Below are 18,381 nucleotides of genomic sequence, written 5' to 3'. Positions count from 1 at the left end.
TCAGAATTTTCTTCCTTTTGAAGGCTGAGTAATGTTCATTTTGTATATATACACACACATTTTGTTTATCCATTCATCTGTGCACAGACACATGGTTGCTTCTAGTTTTTGGCTATTGTAAATAATGCTGCTATGAACATGGTGTACAAACACCTGTCTGAATCCCAAATTTCATTTCTTATATACCCAGAAGTAGAATTGCTGGATCATATGGTAATTCTATTTTTAATAGTTTGTGGAATTGCCATACTGTTTTTCACAATGTCTACAACACCAGCATTGATCAAGGGTTCCAATTTCTCAACATCTTTACCAACTCTCTCTCTCTCCCTCTCTCTATTCCCTGGTGTATGTGTACGTATATACAAACACACACACACATATATATACACATATAAAATTATCATTCTCATGAGTATGAGATAGTATCTCATTCCAGTTTTGATTTGCATTCTGTGGTGTTATCTTTTCATGTGCTTATTGGCTATTTGTGTATCTTTTACAGAAAAATAACTATTTAAATTCTTTGCCTATTTTTAAAATTGGGGTGTTTGTTGCTGAGTTGTAGTAGTTCTTTGTATATTGTGGATATCAATCCCTTGTCAGATATATGATTTAAAAATATTTTCTTCCACTCTATGGGCTATCTTTTCACTCTGTTTGAATGTCCTTTGATTGACAGATTTTAATTTTATGAAGTCCAATTTATCTATTTTTTTCTTTTGTTGCCTGTGATTTTGGTGTCATACTCAAGATATCATTGCCAAATATAATGTAATGAAATTTTTATCTTATAGTTTTTTAAAAAGAATTTTATAGTTTTAAGGCTTCTATTTAGGTCATCTCATTTTGAGTTATTTTTCATATATGGTGTAAGGTAAAAATCCAACTGCATTTTTTTATGCATGTGGATATTCAGTTTTCCCAATACCACTTGTTGAAAAATCTACCCTTTCTTCTTCATGTATTCTTGGCACCCTGTTGAAAAGCATTTAACCATATAAGCAAGGGTATATTTTTGGGATCTCTATTCTATTTCATTGCTCTATATGTCTGTTTTTATGTCAATACTATAGTAGTTTGATTTCCATAGCCTTGTAGTAAGTTTTGAAATTAAGAAGTGTGAGTCTTCCAACTTTTTTCACCTTTTTCAAGATTGTTTTCACTATTCAGGGTCCCTATTCAGAGTTCATATGAATTTTAGGATAGATTTTTTTATTTCTGCAAAAAAAAAAAAAAAAAAGTCTTCAGGAGTTTGATCGGGATTGAATTAAATCTGTAGAACACATTGTGTAGTTTTTAACATTTTTTTCTCTTCCTTTTAGTTAATGTGGTATATTACAGTGACTGATTTTTGTATGTTGAACCATCTTTGCATTCTAGAAATAAATTCCACTTGATCATGATGTATAATCCTTTTAATGTGGTATTAAACTCAGTGTGCTAGTATTTTGTTAAGGATTTTTGCATCCATATTCATAATAGATCTTGGTTTATAGTTTTCTTTTCTTGCAGTGTCTTTTTCTGGCTTTGGTATCAAGGTAATAATGACCTTAGATAATGGGTTAGGATGTGCTCCCTTCTCTTCAATTTTTTTGAAGAGTTTGAAAAGGATTGGTAGTAATTCTTATTAAATATTTGGTAGAATTCACCAGTGAGGCCACTTGGTCCTCGGCTTTTCTTTGTTGGGAGGTTTTTGATTACTGATTCTAGCTCTTTACTAGTTATAGGTTTATGCCTATTTAGATTTTCTGTTTCTTCATGATTCAGTTGCAGTAGGTTGTATGTTTTTAAGAATTTTTCCATTTCATCTAGATTATCCAATTTATTGGTGTACAATTGTTTGTAATACTCTTATAATCCTTTTTATTTCTGTAAAATTATCCCCTTTCATTTCTCATTTTAGTTATTTGCATTTAGTTTCTTCTTTTCTTAGTCAATCTAGCTAAAAGTTTGTCAATTTTATTGATCTTTTCAAAGAACCAACTCTTGGTTTATTTATTTTCTCTATTGTTTTTCTATTCCCTATTTTATTTATCTCTTCTCTAATCTTTATTATTTCTAAAGTATGTGTTATTGTATAAAATAATATATCAATATAGTTTATTTTTAAAGCAAAAAATCACCATATTGTCACTTAATAATTGTACCTAGCTCAGGTCTGGTAAAATACTTTTAATGAGTGAATGAGTGAGTAAATGAATGAGCAAGTGAGTGAGCAAGTGGCTTGCATTTAAAATGCAAGGCTTTTCTTCGCCTCTCAACGGCAAAGCATTTTCAGGTGGACTCTGCTTCATTGGTTGATATAACTGTTATTGTTTTATATGAAGCAACTATTAAATGCCATGCACTATTCTAGATGCTTTACAAACATTACATTACCTCATCCAATCCTCTCTGAAGCCGATGCTATATCTTCCCTTTGCACACAGGCAGGGAAATGATATCTGAGATGATAGGAGAATTCACATGGCTGAAATGACAGCGGCAAGAATCAAATTCACCATTGTCTAATTCCAAAGCTATGCTTTTCTTCATTTTACCTTTTCTGATTTTTGTGTTTCAAGAATAAAATACCTAGCTATGGGACTCAGTCCCCTGATTGAAAGAGGGACAGATTACTTTTGGTAATGAAGGTTTATGACAAGATACCTGCAAATGTGGTATAACACACAAATGTGACCTTTTCAGAAAAGTCACCTAGGTTTCACTAATCAGCCCTGGCTGGGAACTGGTAAGCCTTTCAGTGTCACCCAGGACAACAAGTTAAGCCCGGATGACCCACTTCCTCTTTGTTGACCTAGAAATCATGCTTCCTCAAAAGGAGGCTTTTACTGGGCATGATACTGGCTGCCACTCAACATGGAATTCCTTTTTGGGAGGAGTTAGCTCCAAGCCACCCCATACATGACTGAATTCTCTCAGCCAGTCTACATATGGCCACCTATACAATCTAAGTCACTCTGGTCTTGATATCCCAGGTTCCACTTTATCCACAAAGCATACTGCATGAATTACAGAAACTAGATCATGAGAAAACTGATAGTTGCTTCATTTCTCCAAAGGAGCCACATGCCCCCAGCAGTCAAGTCTAGCCTGATCAATATACCAGGTCTTTAGTTCAACATTTCCAGAGAGCTGGGGGCAGTGATCCTGTTCTAAAAGATTCTAAACACATAGGACTAGAAAACATTGGCACTAAGAGAATATTACATATTTTCCCTAGAGGGATTTGTTCTATTAAATATTTTTGTAAACTCCAACCAGTTACTTAAATATTCAGTCCATTGCACAATGGAAATATGTAGTGAACATCTATTATCAAACTAGAAGAAATTTTTTTTACACATCAAGAGATAATTATTTGCTGAAAGCAGGAAATGATACATGCCTGATAAGAAGCACCAACCATAAATAATACGTTTGTTGAGAGGATCAAGCACTTTGGGTTGGAGTGTTCGGAGAAGGTGTTTTTGGAAGATTTGAATATAAAGACAGCACTGGGGAAACCATTACCTGAAAGGCAGAGTGGTATTTGCAAAGACAAAGGATGAGCCAAATCTTGGCTATGGATCCTTTAATCCTTCTCATTCATTCCTCCCTGCTCGGTGTTTAATAACTTATAAAAACTGACTCCTACTTCCCTTTGCAGATATAAGACACAAATCTCAACCACCACTTACTAGCTGAGTGATCTTAGGCAAGTCATTTAATGCCTCTGAGCATCAGATCATGAATATGTGAAATGACAATAACATCTGCTAGCAGTGGGAGATTAAAGGACGACATGTATATAAAGGAAACAAGCACAGTGCCTAGAACATAGAAGCCAGTCAGAAAAGTATTTCTTTTTCTTTTGCCTGTTCAGAACTTTGCTTTACCTAATGCCAAGGCATTGTAAATATTTGCGGGAGAAAGCTGTTGGATGGGAGGGAGACCTGAGTTCTAGTCTTGACTTTCCCTTATAGCCAGCTGTGTGGTCTGGGGTGAATAACCTTGGTGTGCCTCCATTGCTTTCTCTGTGAAATCAAGTGGTTGGCTATGAACTCCAAGATTCCTTCCAGAACAACTATTCACAGCTTTGCATTGCTGAACATCACCCCAGGGACGTTTTATCATCTAAGGCAGTGAAGAAATATGAGCCCTTGTGTTCCCCTATCGCCCTTTTCATTACCCCGAGAGTGTGCTGGAAGGTACTGTTTTTCTGGAGAGCACATACTTCATACTGGCCCGGCTCTGACTCAGGCATCAGACCAATGGGCTCTGGCAGGGCTTTCCAAAACCAGCCCTGTGAAATGGCAAGGGCACCAAAGGATGTACAGGACCATCTCAGCCCCAAAACACAAGGGCTCTGAGAGTGAGTACTTCACCAACACTCTGCAGCTGTGTGGTGAAAAAAATGTGGTTGATGAATTTCCACCTTGCACAGAGCAAAAAAACATTTTTGTGTTCCTTGCTTCCAGCTTGAGTAGGGGCTTTTCACCACCAAGGCTTTTCACCTCCCATGGGTGAGGAGACACTGCCACCTGCTGGCTCTCTGCTGCTTTACACCAAGGAATGCTTTCCCAAGGCCAAAGCAATGGAGACTCCCAGACAGCACATTTAGATATATCAGAAAATACCGATACATACTAAGCTTCTAATACTAACTGTCTAATCAAATATTGAGTGTCTCATAAAAAAGTTAAAAGTTCAAAATAATTCCTCTCTGTATATTCAAGGTCACACAACTAAAAGAGATTTTTAGTAGTAGACAAGATACTTAAGGATTCCTTCAACAATTTCAATAACTCATTTATGTGCACTCGGAATTTTTTAACATGTAGAAGTATTTTCAATACATCGTGTCATGTGAGGTTGCTGAAAGAGTTTTATACTTGGAACTTACTATTTACATATATGTCACATGACAATAATAAAATTGCATTACTGGCAAACACTTTTGGCATTTGGTATTATCAGTAATTCAGGTTTTCCCTCATTAATTCACACTATTAGGCTCTGTGATTAATCTTTTACTATTAGATGGTACAGAGGTTAAAAGTTAATACAGATATAAATGGAACAAGCTCTGTAATTTTATCAGCAAAGTGGTTTGAGGCTAAGAGTTCAGGAGCATTTTACTTGAAATGGCTTTTATCCTTCTCGATCACTGACAGTGTTCTCTGATTCTGGAACCTCGAATTGTTTTACTCTCGCTCCCCCAAATGCTCAGTGTGTGTGACTGGTATGTGTGTCCACACGGGCAAAAACATTTAATGGTAAAGTGCCCACCTTCCCTTTTCTCCTTGAAATTTGGTCCATGATAGAAATGGTGTTTACATTACTACATAGGCAAATCATTTAGTTCCACATTGCCTTGATTTCTCCATTTTCACTTTGGCTTTGGCATTGCATAACCAAAGCATCCACTGAAATGTTATATTTGGGCTCTGTTTTTAATATTATTATCATTATTATTAGTATCTTCTCTATCACTAGAGCAACAAGGAAAAAAAATTTGGCATTTCTAAGCCAACAAGAATTTTTAAAGTATTGATTTTCCATCTCAGATCGCCCTGTTTCATAAGCCTAATGGGAGAAGAAACAGAACTTATCTGTCTTCAACTCACCCTCTTCTTTCCCCTCTCTTTCAAGTATAGTATTCTCCAAAGTTAAGGAAACAAAAAGCAAAATCAGATTGATAGATGCCTCTGACATGGATGAGAGGGGGCCAGCTCGCATGACAAGAGATCCCACTTACAGATGAGAACACTCTCAGCTGGTGGTAGAACTGCTCGTGGGACTCATTTCATGTATGTTGCCTTGTACTCGTCTTAATCTCCAATGTGTATCAGCCTTTTTATTTTCCAGACTAGTTCGGGAAACAGTGTGTTGGGAGAGTCATAACCCCGACTTTGGAAAGCTGAACGTGGAACTCACATGCCCCTTCTCCCACTTACTGTCTCTGCAGTCCTGGAGAAATCACTGAGACCCTGTGAGCATTCATTGCATCACTTATAAAATGAGGATAACAGTACCTACCTCACACAGTTATTAAAGGCACAGTGATAACATCCTATGTATGGGACATTTGTTATGTGCCCAGTACTATGGTAAACACCTTACACGTATTAGCTCACCTAATGATCACAACAGACTCTTTATTATCATCCTTCCCATTTTACACATAAGGAACTGAGACAAAGGACAGGCCTAGTCATTTCCTTCAAGGTCACACAGCTCAGGTATGTTAGGGCCTCACACCAAGCAAACCTGACTCCAGAGGTGGAGCTCATTTTGTGACATGGACTCCTCAGCCCAGATAGTGTCTGGCAGTGGGTACATAAGAAATCAATCATAGGCATTATGTTAGCCAAGCACACAGACCAAGTTTCTGACTTTGCCATCATTCTTGACATTGTGCTCTGTACATGGAAAGCTTTAGGGATGATGTGCTGCTTGCTCATTTTAATACATATTTCAATAATACATACAGACAGACATACAAATTTGACTCAAGAGTTTCCTGGGTTGCTGTCAGAGTACCACTAACTGGGTGGCTTAAAACAACAGAAATGAGTTGTCTCAGAGTTTTGGAGGCAGGGAAATATGAAATCAAGGTGTCGACAGGGCTGTGCTCCCTCTGCAGCTCAGTGATTTGTGGGCAGCCTTTGGCATCCCTTGGTTTGTACATGTTTCACTCCAATCCTCAGCCATCAAAAGACATTCTCCCTGTGTCAGTCTTCACATGACTGTCTTCTTAAAAAAAAAACAACAGTCATATTGGATAAGGGGCCCATACTACTCCAATATGAGCTCATCCTAACTAATTATATAGGAAATGGCCCTATTTCCAAATAACATCACTTTCTGAGGTACTAGGAGTTAGGACTTTGACATATCTTTTGGGAAAGACAAAAATCAACCCATAATAAGAGCCATCTCTCCTCTCCACACCTGGATGATGTTAAATGAGCAACTGAAATCAGAGAACACCAAATAAGATAGACCCTGTAACAAGCCAGGTCTGTGTCCTTGGGGAAGATACTTGAGTGACTAAGGCTCACTTTCATTATCTGTTAAGTGAGGAGATTAACGGCACCTACCATGGAGAGTTGATGTGATTTTTAAATAAAATAAGACACATGGAACACTGAGCACATGGTAAGCCCACAGTCCCAATAGCCGCAGGAGGTGCACTATGCCTGCTGTCTCCCACAGGAAGCACCTGTATTCAAACGGCTCTAATCCCCATGTAGACTGATGCCCAGAGTCTTCAGTTGGACAGTCATATTCCCAGCTCTTCTTCTAGCCTCCTCCTGCTCTCCTTTGAAAAACAATGAATGACACCCGCCTACCCATAACACAGAATCAGAATAATCACTCTGATTTAAAAGCTGGAAGTTTCACTAGCTTGGCATTATCCTTAGAGATTTAGCAGCCCAGGCTAAGTCGACTTTGCCTCTGATCATTGTCAAGTCTGGCTTGTGAGCACCCCACCGTGTGACACAGGAATTGGCTGCAGCATGAAGGTATAGCTGGAGCAACTGCAAGGCAAGAGAAGTGAAAAACAGTGGCTTCAGCTATGCCCACTGCGGAAGCCAGATGATGAAAATTAACCCACCTCTTTAATCACAATTTTGCATCCCCGAATCTTCAGCTGACAGAAATGATAATCATTTGGTTCATTGATTCTGGGATTAATCACTGAAGTTAATCTTGGCATGTATTGATTCCATTTCTGCTGGCTGTAACTAAAGTGTTCAAATTACTTACTCCAACTCTGACAGGAATGGGTTCCCAAAACAAAGGAAGTCAAAGATGAGCTATTACACCTGACAGCTCTGCACAGCACCCAGTGACAGCGCTGACTACCCGTCCCTCGGCAAGAGGGGCCCCTAATAGGGAAGAATCAAGCACCTGTTCTTGCTATTATACACTGCTGTTTTATAAAGTTGATCCATCAATGTCTAGAAGAATTGCAGGTAGTTTTATCTCAAAGAACCTGAACTCAACAATTGGCTGCAAAGGCAAGCAAATCATGTAGGCAACACAGCAGAACAGACTGATTTCACCAACTTGACTTTTATCAGAAAACACCAGCATCTGTGACATTGCAATCCTCCAGTTTCACGGCGCTGACCATTAGCCAGCAGAAGCTTCATTGCAAAAGTACAATTTGCAAAATTACAACGCAGTGCATTTGCTCCTTCCGTAACCTGTGATACAAACTTCTGGCCTGATAGATACCATGGACTATCTCTTATTAAGCATACTTTAGTATGGCATTCCGGAAGAGACACAAGGAGATTTCTGCCTTGGTGTGATGCCTGACTAGGGGGTAGATAATTCTTTGTTGTGAGAAACTGTCCTGCTCATTGTACGACGGTTAACAGCATCTCTGTCCTCCATCCACTGGATGCGAGCAGCACACCCCCACCCCATTTTAACATGGAACATGTCTCCAGACATTGCCAAATATCTCCTGGGGCAAAATCACCTTCAGTTAAGAAGGACCAATTTAACGTCACACTTTTTTTTTAAGCAAGTCTATGAAAATTGTACTAAGAGCATATAGCAAATATGAAACATTTATTTTAAAAATCAACTAAGTCTCAGTAAAAACAGGAATAGTCTGTGGCACTTGAGTTATGATCTGCTCCCTCCCTCATCCCCTGCCCCACAGCTCAGCATGAGGGAATCACAGGGAATTGGAGTTATAGTAAATGAGAACTTGAGGATGCATTCAGCCAAATCCAGAATATTATAAATTTACAGAACAAATGGCATCATTTCTCCAATGTAGACATGGCAAAAAAAAAAAAAAAAGGAGGAAGGCAACAGCCTAATTTCCCTGCATGATCTGTGTTGTTGCAAAGAATTTGATTCCATTCTCAACTGCCAGGAGAGGGTCCTCAACTTGGCTAGGCCAGTCCATCCAGTCCTGTCCCCTGGCTCCAGTGAGTGGTTCACTGTTGATCATGTGACCCATGGATTTTTTTTTTTGAGGAATTTTGTGCAAATATCTAATATGTAATTTTTAATTGATGCATAATGTGCATACAGAAATACATACATGAACATTTATGTAAGCCTAGTTTATAAAAAAGGTAACACACCTGTATAACTGAGAAACAGAACAAGCTTCACTCACCCCCAACTATAACATTCTCCCTCCCTCCCATCCTCAAAGTAACCAGATTACTTTGTATATGAATTAACATTGTATATGAATTTTGTCTTTTTATACAAGTGTTTTATTGTAAAACTTTTAAACATATAAATATAAACAAATAGTATAATAGACCTGTCACTCAGCTTCAGCAACTACTAATCGTGTGCCATTTTTGTTTCATCCACACTTGAACACATTCCCCACCCCCACTTTCTTTTTATTTCTTTTTTCTAAACAAAACAGAATAAAAATAAATTTCAGGACTTCTGGGAAATGTAAGTTAATGATATAGTGTATGTACCTGGACACTTTAGTACACATACGTAAGAGCTGGAACTGCTGCAAAGTTTTGAACCATAGTGTAAGTAAATTTGAAGAATAAGCTAATAAACATAGAGAAATAGACAGAGCTAAGAGCATATATAAATGAGTGAAACTGGACTCTTGAACAAACTGCCCCAAAACTCTATAACATAAATCTTTACAATTTTGTTAACTGATATATTTCTTTTATTTCAAAGCCAATTTGACTTGAGAGATCCTATAAAACTCACAGAAATCTTACCACAGGATTTCAACATGAATACTCTCTGGAAGCAGAGAGATTGGTATTTAAATTGTTAGCCAATACCATCTCTCCAAGGAATAGGTCAAGAATGAAGAATCAAGCATGCCACTTGCCAGACACCAGTTTTCCTAACTGATTAAGCCATTCATCCACTTTAAGGAGGAGAGAAGAACAAGCATTCAAAGGTATGAAGAATATAGCTAAGTAATCAGACATTAGGGTCATTTTGTTTGTTTCAATGAATTCATGCGTTTTTGTAATTGTTTGGGTTTGGGTACTCCTTATGATTCTGTTAAGTTATTGTTTCCATTTTTACGGTAGGTTTTTCTTTCTGTTTTCAGATTAATTCAACTATTCAGGTCAATTAATATGTATTGTTTTCCTACTGTGAGGAAGTCAGCACTGTTCAAAGTGCTGTCAGTTCATTCATTGATAGATACTTAGGCAGATCCCGTATCTTGGCTAACATGGGGTTAAAGATGTATCTCAGTATATTGATTTCCTTTCTTTTAGATATATGCCCAGCAGTGGGATTGCTGGATCATATGGTAGTTCTGTTTTTAGTTTTTTGAGGAACCTCTATACTGTTTTGCAGAGTGGCTATAATATTTTAAATGTTGTATATATACATAATGAAATATTATGCGGCCATAGAAAAATAACGGAATCTTGTCATTTGCAGCAACATCGATCAAACTGGAGATTATTATGTTCAGTGAAATAAGCCAGACATTAAAAATACAAATATCACACATTCTTACTCGTATGTGGGAGCAAAATCGTGGATCTTGTGGATGTAGAGAATAGAATGGTTACCAGAGCCTGGGAAGAGTAGTGGGGAAGGGAGATGAGAATAGGTTGGTTAATGGGTACAAAAACACAGTTAGATACAAGAAACAAGTTCTAGTGTTCAATGGCATAGTAGGATGACTATAGTTAAGAATAATTGATTTTATATTTCAAAATGGCTAGGAGAAAAGCTTTGATGTGTTCCCAAAACAAAGAAATGATAAATGTTTAAAGTGATGAATATCCCAATTACCCTAATTTGATCATTACACATTGTATGCATGTATTAATATAAAAATATCACATGTACCCCCAAAATATGTACATCTATTATGTGTCAAAAAAATACATTAAGAAAACAACAACAAAATGCTGTTGGCTCAAAACCAAACATGACTGAGCTCCTCATTCAAGGAACTCATGGCCTAGAGAGGACACAGATACCACCAAAACACCCTCGAACTATGTTCTAACTTCCACGATAGAGTTACATACAGAAGAGAAGAGGTGGAGACCCTGACTAGGGTACATCGCTCAAGCCTCACAGTTTATGCAATTATTTTTCCACAAATTAGGCCATCAGCAGATCCCAACAAAAAGCACTGGTAAAAAAAGGTGATACAGACTACATGTTACTTTCAATTTGGACAAGAGAAGCCTGTACTTCCCATGTTAGACATTATCTAATTAGACACAATAAATGTTTACTGCAAGCTCAAACTACTGGCATAAGCAATCCTCATGCCTCAGCCTTCTGAGTATCTAGGACTACAGGTACATACCACCATGCCTACCTAATTTTTTAATTTTATTTTGTATTTAGAGACAGGGTCTCACTATGTTGCCCAGGCTGGTCTCAAACTCCTGGCTTCAAGCAATCCTCCTGCCTCTGGCCTCCCAAAATGCTGGGATTACAGCATGAGCCACTGTGCTCAGTCTTGGACCAGATTTTTATGCTCTGCCTCAAACCCTACTATATTTTCAGTTTCTGAGTCTTGGTTTTGGCTTCTAGCCCCCTGAGGTCAGAGGACATTGGTTCTTACACTTTCATCTAATCTAGGAATTGTATTAAACTCCATGCCACCTTCCAAGAAAGAAGGGCCCAACTTGGGTATCTATCCCAACTCCTCTATGTTTGTTTGGTCAAGAAGCTTCTCAATAATCACTTAATAATCTATTTTGCAGAGGCTGATCAATCAATTCGTTGGTCAGATTTTCTAATAATTCAATTTATGTGTACTTTATAATTTCCTATTCCACTTCAGTTTTCTTTCCCTAATATATTATGAATTATTATTTTTCAAATTTTTGAAAGCTATAGTAGGATATTCATTTTAGAACACAAACACACACTCACACAAGAAACAAAATATCATAGAATATTTGGTTTACTACTCTGATATTTGCTGTCTTATTCAATGTTTTTACATTCTCTTTGCAAACCACAAAACTGATTTCTTCATCCTTAAAGTTTTGACAACACAACTCTGAAGAGTTTAATGAACTATATAACTATGGAAATCTCTTCCAAGATTTTAGTTTCCAACTTCAACTTGGTTATTTCTATTCCTTAATTCCTTCTATTATCAAGAAGAGGATATATGGGGCATTCCTCAAATAATATCTAAGACTCCTATCAAATAAAGGAACGGTGATGTAATACCGCATTTTCCCTATGATGAAATATTTGGATATAACCTATGTATGTAACACCATTTAGTTCATCCTATTAATTTTCTACAAATGTTTTTGACAATTTTCAGTTATTTGTTACTTCCAGTTCACAGTATTAACTCACTGTCCCTTGATGTTTAATCATTAACATTGTTAGTTTTCTGCTTGATTTTCCTCAACACTCACACATCATTAGCACCATGGACATGGAATCCAGAGGGTGATTTTCATCTTCATAATCATTATCTACAGTCGCAAAACATTGCTGCCATAAATTAAATTTACAAATATTTCAGAAATTCTCCAATCCACAAAGTAGCTGCTCTCTTCTTTTTAATTTCCTCTAACTGGATGTATACATAGTCAATAAATCTGACAAAGTATACAAAATGAAATATTCATTAGAAACCCAAGTAGTGTGCCAAACTTTGGTTTTTAGCCATATGGTCCAAGATCCTTAAATTCTTTAGCATTCTAACCTTCATACAAATTGTAATATTCTATCCAAAGAAGTGTGCCAATCTATTTCTAAATTAAATATAAAGATTAATCAAAAGTTTTCAACCTTATCCTGGCTCCTAGGTCTTCAAAGTAAGCAGCGAACTGGCTGAGCACTGGTTCAAAGGGCTCTCTCTGAAACCCACTAGGAATCTAACAGATCCTGACACCCTGGTTCCTAGGGGAGGCCAGGGAGCATGGAGCCTCTTGGAGCAGGTTCTGGTGGGTCTTCAACTCCACCTGCCAATCCTTCAGTAATCCCTGGAGAGCTTGCTCTTCTGTTCTTAACAGCATCTTCCCAAAGATTTGCCTTTTCCTTCCAGCCCTGATTTCTTTTTTTCAAAAATTCTCAGCAGATGACCTAGTCTTAGGTTTTACCACCACTCTTTCTAATAGCAGCTAATGCATATTGAGGGCTTATTATGATGCTATGGACTGAATGTGTCCCCTCAAAATTAGTATGCTGAAACCCTAATTTCCAAGGTGATGGTATTTGGACATGGGGCCTTTGGTAAATAATTAGGACGTGAAGGTGAAACCTTCGTGATAAGATTAATGCCGTCATAAGAAAAGACACAAAACAGCTTGCTTCTCCACCCCCTTTCTCCATCACATACATATGCCACGAGAAGACAGCCATCTGCAGACCAGGGAGAGCACCCTTACCAAGCACCAGATCTGCCGGTTCCTTGATCTCAGACTTCCCAGCCTCCAGAACTTATAAATAAATGTTTGTTGTTTAAGCCATCAAGTCTATGGTATTTAGTTTTAGTAGCTCAAACTGACTAAGACGTATGGCTTGGCTCAGTTTTAATTAACTTACATGCATTAATTCACTTAGCACTCTTAACAACCCTAGGAGGCAGGAACTGTCAGTGTCTCCCTTTTAAAGATGAAGGAATTAGGCCACCTTAAGGTTAAGCTAACTATTCAAGATCATGCAGTCATTTTGTGGAAAATGGGAATATTAACCAGAAAATGTGACAACAAAAACTGGAGTTCTTGACAACTACACTAATGTAAAGGCTCTCTGTCAAGAGCTACCTCAGTCTCTCTCCTCTTCACATCTATGTATATTTACACTGTACCAATGATTACACCCCACCTATGCCTATGGTTACCTTTCAATGTGTGTTCTAGAATTGGCTCCCTCCTATAGCCACTCATCCCCTGTCCAACTTTCTTTTGCTAATCCTTCAATGTGAAAGCTAAAGCTAAAATAAAGAAGACATATACTCAACACTAACTAATCCTGAACTTCGAGATATATCTTTCTTCCCTTTACAACTGAGCTTCTTAAAAAAGTTATCTGTTCTTCAGCCCTCAGAACCTTAAAGGTCTCTTCCTGTTGAACCCAGTGTTCACTGTCCTATTCTAACTTCTCAGTATGCTCAGCAGCACCTGGCAAGTTTCAGCACTCCCTCCTAGAAGCAGCTCCTTTCATTCCTCTGACCCTCTCTGACTCTTCCCTTCCTGTCTCGAAGACAGATCATTAGTGAGAGATTCCCCTCCCTCTTTTGATTCTACACATTCCTTAACTATATCAGTGACCTCAAGGTCCTATCCTTGGCCTCATCTTTTCTTGAATTGGATCCTACCCCATAGTCTCAATTGTCGCTCTTAGGCTTCTCATTCCAAGACACGCATCTCCAGCCCTGATTATCCTTCTGAGCTCCAGCCCAATCTTCATCAAATACCTCTGAAACAAATCCATCTGGATACTTTGCAAGCAACTCAATCTCAAAGTTAAAATCAAACCCCCATGCCCACCATAGCTCTTTCTCCCAAATTTTCTATCTGGACAATGAGACCAACATCAATCATTGTCCACCTTAAGCCCACAACCTCAGACATTTTTTCTACTTCCTTCTCTCTCTCACTCTCTCTCCCCTTTTTCTAGACAGACTTCGTCTAACATGTCTCTTGGATCAGCCTCCTTCTCACCAAGAAACCAGTAAGTGAAGTAAGTGATGGTGCTAGGAATAGACAGTAGGTTTCCAACTTCTACTCTTAATGTCCTTTCACAACTCTCTGCCCTAGTGGAGGTTCTTACTATGTGCCAAGCACTGTGCTGACCACTTTAGATATTTTATCTCATTGAATCCTCCCAACTATTATTAATCTCATCTTAGAAAACACAAAACCCAGGATAAGAGAAGCTAAACAAGTTTTCCAAATCATATAGAATTAGAATTCGTTCCAGGGGCTCATCTGACACCAAAACCATTCTGTTAGTGACTACCTCCCACAATGCTAGTTAAATCTTTCAGCCACTCTATCTGAACTATGGAAACAGCATCCAAATGACCTCTCTACCACCTGTGCCTGCTCCACCTCATCCCCAAATCAATTCTTCAGACTGCCCTAAGATTTCATAAAAAAATAATCAATAAAGTATAGCTAATTATATCTTCCTAAAAATCAATTGGTTCCCCCTGCCTTACAGAACAAAATTTAAGCTCTCTGGCCTGCCATAGAAAACCACATGCATCTTTTCAACATCATTTCCCCACCCTCGCTCCTGCCCTCTCTCCCGCACTCCAACCTGTAACTCTAGTGAAATCCATGCCATTATTGTATTTGCACCAACTGTATATTTTTCACTCTTCTTTGCTGTTACTTTTCCTGGTAAATGGCCAGCCTCAAACCTTTCACTCTAGTTTTTTTATCCACCCTTCAAAACCCAATTAAAAGTGTCACTGTATAACTAGGGTCTAGTTATACTTCCAAGATAAGTTAAAATATCCCTTCCCAGAGCTTCCATGACACCTGGCTTTATTTGTACATCCCTATACTGATTCATGCATTACAACATTAGTTTATACATCAGTCTTTCTTATATCCCTCAATAGTTCTCTGACCTCGGTTCCTAATTTATGAAGAATAGAGTCTCCATGTTTTAAAAGTTAAAGGATAAATAAACAAAGTGTTCCCAATTGAAGAAATTAAAATGCCAAGAACCAGGATGTTAAGCTGACACTAAAAGCATTCAAGAAAAATTGCCACTTACTCAGAATGCACAGAGAGAAACTGCTTGCAGCCCAGTCTAACACTGTCTCACCTCTACAGGGTGTACCTCTGTTTCCAGATTCTGAGGGTTGGGCAGTAGAAGGGGCAAGGACTAACATTCAGAATAATTAGGAGTCTAGTATACAGAGTATTGTTGGTCATTTTTTTCTCCTTAAGAAAGTTATTTAGTCAGTGATCCTCAGTTTTCTCTTCTGTGATATTAAGCTGTGAAGCTTACACCATGTCCCTGAAGAGTCCAGGGGAAAATGGTGGGCATGGGCAATGACACTATCATCTGAAATCATTTTCACATGCCCCTGAGATGGCTACAGTAAGGGAACAGCCTAAAAGCTCCCACCAGGGAGGCACACAGGGAGCAGAGTACCGCTCCACAGAGGAAGGCAAATGACTACTGGATCAACTTAGTCCTCCCCATAAGGCTAAGTTCTCCTTTCAGGCCTGAATTCTCCGCTCAGGGCTGCCTTCCTCATTTCAGTGCTATGTTTGCACTTTTTGCAAAGACAGTTCAGGGAGGAACTTCTTTTTCAAAGCATGCCAGAGAAAGGATGCAAGTTACCTCTAGCCTGAGTCCTGAATTGTCCCTCATCTATTACATGTTATTTGGCCAAAGTTATTTGAGTGACAGCCAGTTATTAACACCCAAAATTTAGTTAAAATGACATTTTGGTCAGAAATGAAAGTCCCCATTCACTTGTTTTACAGATATTGAAATTTGGGTGTCCATTGGGGGTTTTGCAACTCTTTCCGCATATTTGGCTGTTTTTCAGAGTAAGTCTACTTTTTTTTTTTTTTTGCTTATTTGTCTTAAATTTCTAAATCATTTTCAGCCAATATTCTGCTCTGTATAGTGCGTGATGGTTACAGCTGGGAGCAACTCATCAGAGCACGTCCATGCAGTACTGGAGGGGGTGTTGGGTGTGGCTGGCCAGGTTCTCCCAGCCCCCAGACTTTCAACCTCAGAGGGAGGTGGGCTGGTTGCCTCTGTACCCTGCTTCAGACCAGCTTCCCTGTGCTAATTCTTTTTCCATTCCTTCCTTCGTCTCCGTCTCTTTCACCCTATATCGCTCTTCTCTTTTCTCTGTCTGTCCCCCAATCTCTTTTTCTAAGTTTTGTTGTTGTTGTTGTTGTTTTGTTTTGTTTTTTGCCTTTTGTGTTTGAACATTGGAATTATTTCTGCGGTTTTCCAAACGGCCACCAGAGGGGGCCGTAAAATCCAGAGGGTCTACTCTGAGTCTCCGAGAGCCCTAAAAAGACCCTGCTGCCCTTCTCCAATTCTCTTCTGAATTCCTTAAGTTTCCATCTCTCCCCACTCCTGCTAAGGTCCACTTCATGTTCTGCTCCCCAGACCCCCACCTAAGACCCTTTGTTTTATTTTCAGCCTCCTGGAACTCCCACCTCAGCAAAACCCAAGCACGCTGGTTTCCCCACTCTCTGCTTCTCAGCCGCCAAGCCTAGCTAGCGTCCCGTTCTCTGCCACTACATGCCCAGCTAGCCAAGAAAGTGCTCTTGACGATTGTCAAAAGTCCACATCGGAGGACTCTTGTGCGGCCCTGAGTGCCGCGCCGCAGCACTCCACATCTTGACCTAAATGCCTGCTCTTCCCCTTTTAGGGGCAATGGTCAAGGACTCACCTGTTTTCCCTCGGACGCGCCTGTTGAATACTCTTCCCGCCCGCTCGGAATCCTCCACCGCCAGATGGCACTCGAGACACCGAGGTCGCGCCGCCACCGCGGGGCTCGCGGGCTGCTCTCGGCGGTCCCTTAGAGGCGCTGGCGCCGCAGTCTGAGACGCTCCAGCGCCCTTCGCCGCGCCTCGGGGCCCCGAACACCCCCATCTCGCCGGCTGTAGTTCAGCCCCAAGCTTTGTCCGACAACCTCTCCAAATCTCCCTTGACACTTCGAAGCAGTCGTAGGCCCTCTTAGACCGCTGGCTCTGCGTCCAGGTCCCTGGACAGGTCCTGGTCCTGGTCCCGGGCCCACGCGGTTGGCGACGCGTAGGATGCGCTCGGCCAAAGTTTCCGCCAGAGGCGCCCGTTCCTGCCCCGGCAAGACCCGCAGTGAGCAGGACCCGGGAGGAAGGAGGAGGGGGCTTTTCCGGGTTCCGAACTTTCTCCTCTCACGTCCCAGGCTTTCACACTGCGACCCAGTCTCAGGTGCACTTAGACGCCGTTCCCCACAACTGCCCCCTCTTCTCTGTAGCTTCAAGAACCCCGCTTCTCCCTGCTTCTGGTTGTCCTTCAATTTTCTATTCTAAACCCCCCATGGACGCTCTAACCTGCTCTTCCCCTGGGCCCCAACCCTATTGTCAGCGTCCGAGGGTCCCCAGTCTCTTGCCCTTAAGGAAGCAGGTTGTGGAGTCCCCATCACCGCTAGAAAGGGGTGAGCAGCTCTAAGTCTTTCCCCGCACCCGGCTTGCCGCTCCTGGGGACTCCTAGGGCTCCCTATTCTGGGCGCTTCTTAGGTGCTCGGCCCTCACTTAGCCTCCGCGCCCTAAGCTTGGCCCTGCTACATGGCCCTCCTTTTGCCCTCCCTGGTGTACTCGTCAAGCTGGCACTGGCCCTGGGCGTCGTCATCTGTCCCCAAACTTCACTCCCTGACTCCATCCTGGAGGCGCCATTCTGAACTGCTTTTAGGACATCCCCCCCGCAAGAATGTATCAGTCAGCT

Source organism: Eulemur rufifrons, chromosome 19, assembly GCF_041146395.1.
Source record: "Eulemur rufifrons isolate Redbay chromosome 19, OSU_ERuf_1, whole genome shotgun sequence".
NCBI classification, from domain to species: Eukaryota; Metazoa; Chordata; class Mammalia; order Primates; family Lemuridae; genus Eulemur; species Eulemur rufifrons.
The sequence above is the reverse complement of the archived record's forward strand: the minus strand, read 5'-3'. Positions refer to the sequence as shown.